The sequence below is a fragment of the Ruditapes philippinarum genome, unplaced genomic scaffold (assembly GCF_026571515.1).
Source record: "Ruditapes philippinarum isolate M1 unplaced genomic scaffold, ASM2657151v2 ctg7628_1_1_1_1, whole genome shotgun sequence".
Lineage (NCBI taxonomy): Eukaryota > Metazoa > Mollusca > Bivalvia > Venerida > Veneridae > Ruditapes > Ruditapes philippinarum.
The window spans coordinates 1-10,678 of record NW_026865101.1 but is presented as its reverse complement, the minus strand read 5'-3'; the positions used below and the strand labels follow the sequence as shown (position 1 = coordinate 10,678).

The 10,678-nt window shown below is 33.6% G+C and overlaps 1 long non-coding RNA gene across 1 annotated transcript; it reads right to left on the bottom strand.

Moving 5' to 3' along the window:
• Positions 1 to 6,622: 6,622 nt before the first annotated feature.
• Positions 6,623 to 10,580, bottom strand: LOC132727819 (uncharacterized). The gene is made up of 3 exons (XR_009625398.1): positions 9,484 to 10,580; positions 7,264 to 7,385; positions 6,623 to 6,991 (listed from the first exon to the last, which is right to left on the bottom strand). It is a non-coding gene; the product is annotated as an uncharacterized LOC132727819 (long non-coding RNA).
• Positions 10,581 to 10,678: the final 98 nt, after the last annotated feature.

Sequence of the window (10,678 nt, the reverse complement as noted above, 5' to 3'; positions counted from 1 at the left end):
TCCTCTACCAAAGTTGTACAAATTTTGTCCCTAGTGTCAAAATTGGCCCCGCCCTGGGGGGGTCATAGGTTTTTCCTTATATGTCTATAGTAAAATCTAAAAAAATCTTCTTCTCTGATTTGGCAAAGGCTACAGATGTGATATTTGGCATGAAACATTGTGTAGTAGACCTCAATCAAGATTGTTCAAATAATGGCCCTAGGGTCAAAATTGGCCCCGCCCCGGGGGGTCATTGATTTTCATTACATACATATAGTGAAAACTTGAAAAATCTTCTGGTCTGAAAGTAAATGGCCTAGAGCTTTGATATTTGGTCTATGGTATCATCTGAAGGTCCAATACCAAAGTTGTACAAATTTTGTCCCTAGTGTCAAAATTGGCCCCGCCCCGGGGGTCATGGGTTTTTCTAATATGTGTATAGTTAAACCTAAAAAATCTTCTTCTCTGAATTCGCAAAGGCTACAGGTAAGATATTTGGCATGAAACATTGTGTGGTAGACCTCTACCAAGATTGTTCAAATAATGGCTCTCAGGTAAAAATTGGCCCCGCCCTCGGGGGGTCATTGATTTTCATTATAATTTTATACATAAAGTGAAAACTTGAAAAATCTTCTGGTCTGAAAGAAAATGGCCTAGAGCTTTGATATTTGGTCTATGGTATCATCTATAGGTCCAAAACCAAACTTGTTCAAATTTTGTTCCTAGAATTAAAATCGGCCCCACCATGGGGGGTCATTGATTTTCCCTATATGTATATAGTAAAAACTTAAAAAATCTTTTAAAGAACCCAAAGAGCTAGAGCTAAGATATTTAGCATGAAACATCTTTCTAATGGGTGTCTACCAAGTTTGTTCAAATAACAGCCCTTGGGTCAAAATTGGCCCCGCCTCAGGGGGTCATTGATTTTCCCTATATGCATATAGTAAAAACTTTAAAAAATTTCTTTTAAAGCGTGGAAAGAGCTAGAGCTAAGATATTTAGCATGAAACATGTTCTAATGGATGTCTACCAAGTTCGTTCAAATAAGAGCCCTGTGGTCAAAATTGGCCCCGCCCCGGGGGTCATTCATTTTCCTTATATGCATATAACAAAAACTTGAAAGATCTTTTTTGAAAAAACAAACAAATAGCTAGAGTTTAGATACTAAGCATGAAACATCTTCTAGTGAGTGTCTTCCAAGTTTGTTCAAATAAAAGCCCTGGGGTCAAAATTGGTCCCGCCCCAGGGGTCATTCAGTTTCCTTACATGTGTATAGCAAAAACTTAAAAATCTTCTTCGAAAAAACCTGAATAGCTAGAGTTCAGATATTAAGCATGAAACATTGTCTAGTAAGTGTCTACAAAGATTGTTCAAATAAAAGCCCTGGGATCAAAACTGGTCCTGCCCCAGGTGTGTCATTGTTTTTAACTATATGTGTAAAGAAAAAAACTTGAAAAAACTTCTTTTAAAAAAACCCAACAAGCTAGACCTTAGATGTTTAGCATGAAACATCTTCTAATGGGTGTCAACCAAGTTTGTTCAAATAAAAGCCCTGGGGTTTAAACTGGCCCGCTCCGGGAGGCCTATATACAGGTGAGCGACTTTGGGCCATCATGGCCCTCTTGTTTTATATTTCTTATCATTACACATATGTTGTGTGATAAGCATGACTATTTCCAGAATTACCCCCCCCCCCCACCTTGAACTTATTTATGGAATTTATGTAAACAAATGTTCTTAGTTTCATAGTTTTGTCTTCCATACCAACTTATCTCAGCCTCTTGATATTTGGTATACAGTATGACGTGGTCCCATACCGTCGGATTTGATTTCAGCTCTGTCGCTCACCACGCCCTGTTTACCGTTAAATTTTCAACATTAATGGTCAATGGTAAGAAATTTTTGTAACAGTTTTTTTAGCAACTTCTTATCACAGGCTCTTGATATTTGACAAACAGCATTGACACATGGTCTCATACTGTGGGATTCGATTTCAAGTCTTTCACTCATCCACTTCCTGTTAACTGACTTAGTTAAATTTTCCACATTAATGGTCAGTGGTAAATTTTTTTCGAAACATTACAGCATCATGATATTTGGTATAGAAATGCAACCCGACATTCCTTTATTAGAAATTGTTTTTTTTTATATAACCAGGCACAAGTGACAAGATAATATTTATTTATATGCTATTATCATTGTGGACACAAACTGTAAACAAAGGTATCATTTTTGATTCTAGTCAAAGTAAAAACAAACAGTGATTGCACTAGAGTTATATCAGAAAGTTTTGTGGGAGCTTTACATGCTCATAACATTTCTATCTTTGTCAGAGAAATATTTGATTTCTGAGAACTATTTTGACTTCAATTTCCGAAGAAACATGAAACTACACCCCAAATTTAAATGTTTAATAACTTTTACATTTGTTTGACTTAACTGTTTCTTATGGTCAATAGTGTTACATGTATACAATTTTTTATGTTCATTTTACTTTGCTTGTTTTTCTATCATTTCAATCCATTGTCTTAATCATTATATAACTTGATTATACCTTAATTATGTAACATTGTTTTTAGATTTACATTGTATTTGCAATTTTGTGAATTTTTATCAGTAAGTAATATTCTTAATAAAAGAAATTTCACAATTGATATGAAGTACCAAGCCATTTATAGAGTGTGTTTCCGATTTATGAAAATGTTTTTAACAAATGACTTAAAATTGAGCAATCACCATACTTTCTAGCATAAGAATCTTAAAATAAAATTACTTAAATTGCAAGCAAGTTGCAATTTTATACATGAGATAAACTTATCGTGACCAAATTTGTTTTTCATGTTAGCAAGTTCTGTATATATGCTTTAATTAGAAAAGAACACTGATTATGTATGAAGTAACTGAAATATTGAAAGCTTTATAATAGAATGTTTGTCATGCAACATTAAATTGTGTAAGATTCAGACTATTAGATAAGGCGATGTACTTATTAATGCTGTTATAATTACATGTATTATTATTGTGAGTAAAAAGGTTCTGAAAATATTTCTATCATGTTTTAACCAGGGGCATAGATAATATACATTGTTTACTTTTTTTATCAATATTGCAATTGGTTTTAAAGCTGTGTTTTCTTAAATATGGATATTATTGAATCATCCTTGACATCAGTATTCTCATTTTTTTAGCTCACATTAGCAAAAGGTCAGCTATTACAGACAGTCAAAGATTCCTGGTCTGTCCGTCTTCCATATTTCAATAATGTCATATTAAACTACTCAGTTTGAAAACGTCAAAAATTCTCGTTTACTGTGTGCAAAAACGCTTTAAATTAATTTGGTATTTTGCATGATAAGGTCACAGTAGGTAAAAAAAGATTAGATATTACAACCATCCTTTTCTCTTATTGTGCCATTTTGCTTGTTTTGCATTATTAAAGCCATTTCCTCATGCTCCCATTCCATTTGTAATGTTTCTTTGCAAAAAAGTAAATAACAGAATTTTAAAATTTATTTTTGACAGTTACAGGCTATTACGCAAACTATTAAAAGTACTATTTTGTATTTTTTTTAATCTCAGAAATTTTTAAAATTAAAGTATTTTACAAAAATACCTATATTTTCTTCTTAAATTTCATGAAATTAACATGTTCCAAGTTTCACTTTTCATCATGTGAAAAACTGAAATGCTTTAGCTAGGTAATCTGTCTGTCATTACATTTGAAGCTTATGTAGCAATATAGTATTCTAGGTATTGTTACTATATATATATATATATTCATTATAACATAATTCTCTCATCATGTTAAGGATCTAGTCATGAATGTACTGCATGCATTCATATTATGGATGTATATTTTATTGTACCACTTAGATAATGTAATAAAGTTGTTCTCATTTAGTTTATTCTTACTTCTTTCCCTCTTTCAATGTAAATAAACAACCAGTGTTAATGTCTCTATCAGATTAATAATCTGTAATTCAGTGGCCCATATTCCTTTATTCTTTACAATTGCAACGTTTTTAGTAAGACACATATGCATTTATAATGCGCAGCGAATACATCAGTGCTTTCAGCGCTTTGATTCTAAAGTGCTAACCAAGTCTGCTTTACAAGTGCTTGAGTAAGAAAGAGTGTTATCATCCGCATAATTATACAGTTGACTTTTATTTATGAAAAAGAAAATGTCGTTTATAAAAATATTAAACAAAATCGGTCCAAGTATTGAGCCTTGTGGGACGCCTTTAATTATGTTTTGATAATCACTACATATATTTCCTATCTTAACACATTGTTGCCTATTAGACAGATAACTTTTAATAAGATTGAGTGATTGTTCAGACATACCATAAAATTTCATTTTAAGTAATAATAAATCATGAGGCAAGCAGTCGAAGGCTTTTGAGAGATCCATTAGGATAGCTGCCAGATACTGGTTTTTATCCAAGAAATACTTCCAGTCTTTAACAATTTTTAAAAGAGCTGTATTGCAACCATAACCAGGTCTAAAAGCACTAAGAAAGGGATTAAAAATGTTATCAAAATGTGACATCAATTGTTCATAAATGGCTCTCTCAAAAACCTTAGACATTACAGGTAAAAGACTGACTGGTCTGTAATTGCTCTTGTCTAAAATACTATTTTTCTTATGAATGGGTACAACTTGAGCTTTTTTCATATTATCTGGAAATAACGATACTTGTATGCATCTATTTATCATATCTGTTAGTGGTTGGGTAATAACAGGAGAGGCAATTTTTAACATTTTAACTGAAATACTATCATAGCCTGTAGCCTTTTTGATACTCATATTTCCTATTTGTTTTTTGACAAAATTTTCAGAAACAGGTTTAAAAACTAGTTCATCAGATATATTAGATGTTTCCTTGATTTTACTTACACTTACATGACTATCATTACAAGGTACATTGCTATCACCAATATTTTTTGCAACATAGTATACTAGTCAGTGTGTACTGTACAGCATTGAAACTTGTACTTTTTGTGGGTTTGGAACTTTCTTCAACGGAGACACACTGTGCAAGAAGCCAACAACGTCTTCCTGCCTTTTCTTCTTTTTTCCTGTTTTTTTCTTTCTTTTTGGTGTGGACGCCATGTTCAGTTGTTGTTGTTTTTGTTTTTCTTTTCGAACTTTGTGACGTATGGCGGGAAAACCGAAGAACAGTGAAATATATAATTCCCAACATTGACTTCTCTATATTTTGATTTTGAAAAATATACAATCCAAATCAAATTATTTATCTTAGAACAAAGGTTTTTGGATAATATTAATTCGATCTCTTTTACACAAATTACTCCGCTCGGGTTAGGTTAGGTTTAATAGTACTAATTTAGTTCTGTCTTATTTTGATGTAGGATGAACGGTAGTAAATTAAATTTGCTATAATATTTATCAAAATATACATAAAATTCATAAATTTCTGACACTTGCAGAACCTAGTCAGGCCCATTTAAAAAAAGAATTACTACCCATGTTTTGAAATGACACATAAATAAAATAGAGAAATACAGAATCCCTAAAGAAAGCACAACACGACAAAATTGAAACCACCCAAAATCACATAGAAAAGGGCTAGGTAGTGCATATATACAATGAGATTAATGAGTAGAGTTTGTTATAAAAGGAAACACTTTGCACAGTAGCAACAAATGCAATATAAATGTAAAAAATACTTTTACAATAACAAACTAGATCTATTCATAAGACATTGTAACATGTATATAATCATCTGGGCGTGAGTCCATTGCTTTTCCTTAGATAGGCTAGATAGGCGTTGATGTGCAAAGATTTTGGATTCACACAGAGAAAATAGGCGTTGATGTGCAAAGATTTTAGATTCACACAGAGAAATACAATTTTATTATCAGACGGTGACCAATATGTTTCACAAGTTCCCTCTGCACTTCCATGCGGCAAATCAAAATTACAAAAGAGGGACACGATGGCCCTGAGACCATCATCTGACTGGAAGAAGGTAATCAGATGAAGGTCAAAGTTTATACTACGGCATGACATACCTTTTAATCTTGGGATGGGGGATTTTTAAAGATCGAAGAACTGGTAAGCTTTATAAAGGTTGTTTTCTGGGTTAGCACTGCGGATTTTATTTTATAGAGATTCTTTCAGAACAGCAGTAGACAATCTTGTGATCTGACCAGTAAGTTTCTACTGTACCCACAGTGGCATCAATATTTGTTATTAACAAGTCTAATGCTGATAAATCATCAATTGTAGGATCTTTAGATTGAGGGGAGAGATAAAGGATAAAATGCGTCATGCAACAATTTACATCTGTTTCTTTTTCTTCTTTTTTTTGGGGGGGGGATAAATTTGAGTTCTTCTTAAAATGTACACGCAGTTTAAATTGACAACGTTTCAAGAAGTTAAGAAAAAAATGTCAATTGAATGACCGTTCTACTCATGTTTACTTCACAATATCTGTCCACGTTCCCATTTATTTTCTGTGCAGTCCTTTAAATATCTCTGTAATAATTACACTGATTTCATTGTTTTAATGTTACGTAATGTGAACAGCGATTTTTTTATTCGACTTGTAATACATAGTGTATCAAAGTGTACATTTTTTCAAGGAAAAAAAAAGAAGAAACAGTCAAATATATTGTGTATTTTTTATTTGAAAGAGACGACCGTACTGCATGACGTTAATATATACTAGTAGATAGTATTAGATAGTAGAGCAACTACCTAGTTAACAGTTCTACTTGACAAATAGATATACTCACGGCTGTAATTAAAGCCGTGATAAACTGTATTATAAATGTTTTTATGACAAAATTTTCTTCCAAATAATAAATCATTGTATTTAAAGAATGAAAGTCTCGAAAATTAAAATTCTAACAGTGTCTATTTCGGATTATATAGCAAGTTAGTTGGATGTGAGACCACCATCAATATGCAAGATCGTGCCGTTTATCATTTTCTCCATGTCACTCAGCAAGAACACCGTCCCATCCGAAACATCCGTGGGCTCTGAAAGACACCAAAAAGTGAATAAATACATATCTCATACAGAAGGTGTGTTAAGATGAATACTTTATGTACAATTCCACAAATGAAGCAAATTTTGTGAGCATGGGGATTTCTATCTTATTTTTGAGTGCTACGATTAATTTTGCGGTTAATGTTTGATTTAACCAAAACATTTGTGAAAAGAAAGAAAAAACATGTATATACATGTATAACATTTGTATAATAAATTTATTGATTTAACAATGATGTGCTTCGAGAATAAAAATCATTACCAGCAAAATGTCCAATTGGTGTTCGAACAAGATATTTCATGTGTTTCTGCGGGTCTTCCCAGGCTCGTCTGCCCTGGCATTTCTGTCATCACAATAGTTGGATGGATGGTATTGACACGGATCTAATTAAAAAAAAAAGTTTTAAAACAAGAGCCCGGTTTGAGCCGGGTGATGCTCCCCGAATAGGTTTTGGACACAGGAAAGTACACCTCTTGTAGTTTCAGAGTTATGTCCGTGGAAAAAGTTCAAAGTGCAATAAATTCCAAAATTAGGCCAAGGCAGAGTTACAGTTCTTTGCACTGCACTTCTAATCAATGTGATCTATCAACCTACAAAGTTTCTTGATGATATCTCTTATGATTTCCGAGTTATGTCCTGGACAATTCAAAAAGTAAAAATAAACAAAGGGCAATAACTCCAGAATTAGGCAAGGTAGAGTTATGATTCTTTTGCACTGCACATCTACCCATTGAGATTTATCTACCTACAAAGTTTCATGTTGATATCTCTTATAGTTTTACAGCTATGTCCTGGACAAGATTTTTCTAAAAGGGGAGATTATTCAAAAATAAGGCTTAACAGAGTTATGGTTCTTTTGCACTGCACCTCTACTCAATGAGATCTATCTACCTAGAATGTTTCATGTTGATATCTCTTATAGTTTTAGAGTTATGCCCCGGACAAGATTTTTCTATAAGGGGAGATAATTCAAAAACCAGGCAAAATAGAGTTATGGTTATCTGACACTGCACTCCCCTTCGATGCCCTCTACCACTGTATGAAGTTACAACAAATTATCTCCAAGGGTGTTCAAGTTATGTTCCGGACAAAGTTCAAGTTCAAAGTATTAAAATAAACAAAGGGCAATAACTCCAAAATTAGGACAAAAAGAGTTATTGTTCTTATGCACTGCACATCTACGCATTGAGATCTATTCACCTACAAAGTTTCATGTTGATATCTCTTATAGTTTTAGAGTTATGCCCCGGACAAAATTTTTCTATAAGGGGAGATAATTCAAAAACGGGCAAAATAGAGTTATGGTTCTTTGACACTGCACTCCCCTTCGATGCCCTCTACCACTGTATGAAGTTTCAACAAATTATCTCCAAGGGTTTTCAAGTTATGTTCCGGACAAAGTTCAAAGTATTAAAATTAACAAAGGGCAATAACTCCAAAATTAGGATGAAAAGAGTTATTGTTCTTATGCACTGCACATCTACCCATTGAGCTCTATTCACCTACAAAGTTTCATGTTGATATCTGTTATAGTTTTAGAGTTATGCCCCGGACAAGATTTTTCTATAAGGGGAGATAATTCAAAAACCGGGCAAAATAGAGTTATGGTTCTTTGACACTGCACTCCCCCTCGATGCCCTCTACCACTGTATGAAGTTTCAACAAATTATCTCCAAGGGTTTTCAAGTTATGTTCCGGACAAAGTTCAAAGTATTAAAATTAACAAAGGGCAATAACTCCAAAATTAGGATGAAAAGAGTTATTGTTCTTATGCACTGCACATCTACCCATTGAGCTCTATTCACCTACAAAGTTTCATGTTGATATCTGTTATAGTTTTAGAGTTATGCCCCGGACAAGATTTTTCTATAAGGGGAGATAATTCAAAAACCGGGCAAAATAGAGTTATGGTTCTTTGACACTGCACTTCCCCTCGATGCCCTCTACCACTGTATGAAGTTTCAACAAATTATCTCCAAGGGTTTTCAAGTTATGCTCCGGACAAGACAACGGACGGACAGACGGACGGACGGACAGACGGACAGACGGACAAGGCGCCGACTATATGCTCCCCCGAAATTTTTCGGGGAACATAAAAATCTTTATATACAAACTATTTTTCAAAATCAGGATCCATGCTGTTCGCTTACCAACCCTATTACAAGTAGAGAAACTGATAGCGAACAGCATGGATCCTGATCAGACTGCGCGGAAGCGCAAGCTGATCTGGATCCATGCTGGTCGCAAACGCATTACGTTGGTTTTGTCGTGACGCGGCTCAAATGTGGCCATTCTGTGACATGCTCTAATTGACAATATTTCAATTACTTTACACGTGCATTTACGACATGATAAATATTATGATATAAGCATATGCCAATAATTTGTCCTGGGTATTTCATTTAAATCAAAAGCATCCACACATTAAAATGAATTATAATCATATATGAAAACTAACAACGCGCGAAATCAGACATTTACCTGATGTGGTCCAAGTTCAAGTGCCATAACTCTTGTAAGTGTATCGACAGCACCCTTTGATGAATGTAACAGGGTCTTATTTTTAAGACCAGGTCTAAGGGACAATACTCTTGCTTTACTTTTAAATTTTATAATTTTGCAAAGGGAGACAAATCCGCCAGTCTTGTCTGATACTTGTCAAGGGAGATTACTCTATTGGTTCTTATGTTTTACATTGGTCAGTATTCTAAGAATTCAAATGATTGGTTCACGGATCGTTGGTTTTAAGCTATTTTTATGTCATGTGATTTCTTGGTAGGAAAAAGTCATTGTGTCTTTGTTATGTTGTAAAGAAGAGAGGTTAGAAAATAAGTGTGTGTTGTCAAGTTCTTTATTTGTATTTATCCCGACTGTTGCTAATGCTTTATTGTAAACATGTGGAATTGCATAATTGTGATTCTGTTCTATTTTGATTCAGTACATTTTTTGCGAAATTTGTAAATAAGTATGAGTTTCAGAATGACAATATCTATCAAATCACCTTTCATCTTTATTCACTATTAATGGTGTGATAGTCAGAGAAGTAATTATTAGATTTATGTACTACACTCATCCCTCAGATGGTAAGTTCATGTGTGATGTATTGTGTAATATATGTTAATTGTGCGTATAATTCCATAAGCTATGATATGATATTTAAGGACTGTTGCTGCAGTTTAAAGAACTGAATTGGCCACTAGACATGTTATTGATTATGTTAACATACGATATGATATTAATTCATGTAATGCATTGTTTCTACTTTATTTTACTTTATATTTACATATTGTTATATACTTATTGCAGAGTGTTGTTTGTACCTATAGAATCGACTTCTTATAACAACCTTACAGTAATTGAAGATTGGATTGCAACCTTAAAGCTGTTTGTTGAATTGATTTTAACAATCCCGAACTCATTTGACCCTCAGGGGCTCGGATAGCTACATATTAAATTGCGCCGAATCACCCCTTTTACATGAACAATATGACGTGTGCTCGGGGAATGCCACATTGGTCGTCATGCTTGAGATGTTAACAATAGCCCCTCCTTCTCCTCTCTTTATATCATTCCCTTGGCAACGACCTGAAATATATTAAACCACAATATAACAAATTATCTGAATTGCAAGTACAACTTTGAGAATTACTCTATTTGATATCACTTAATTTGTAAA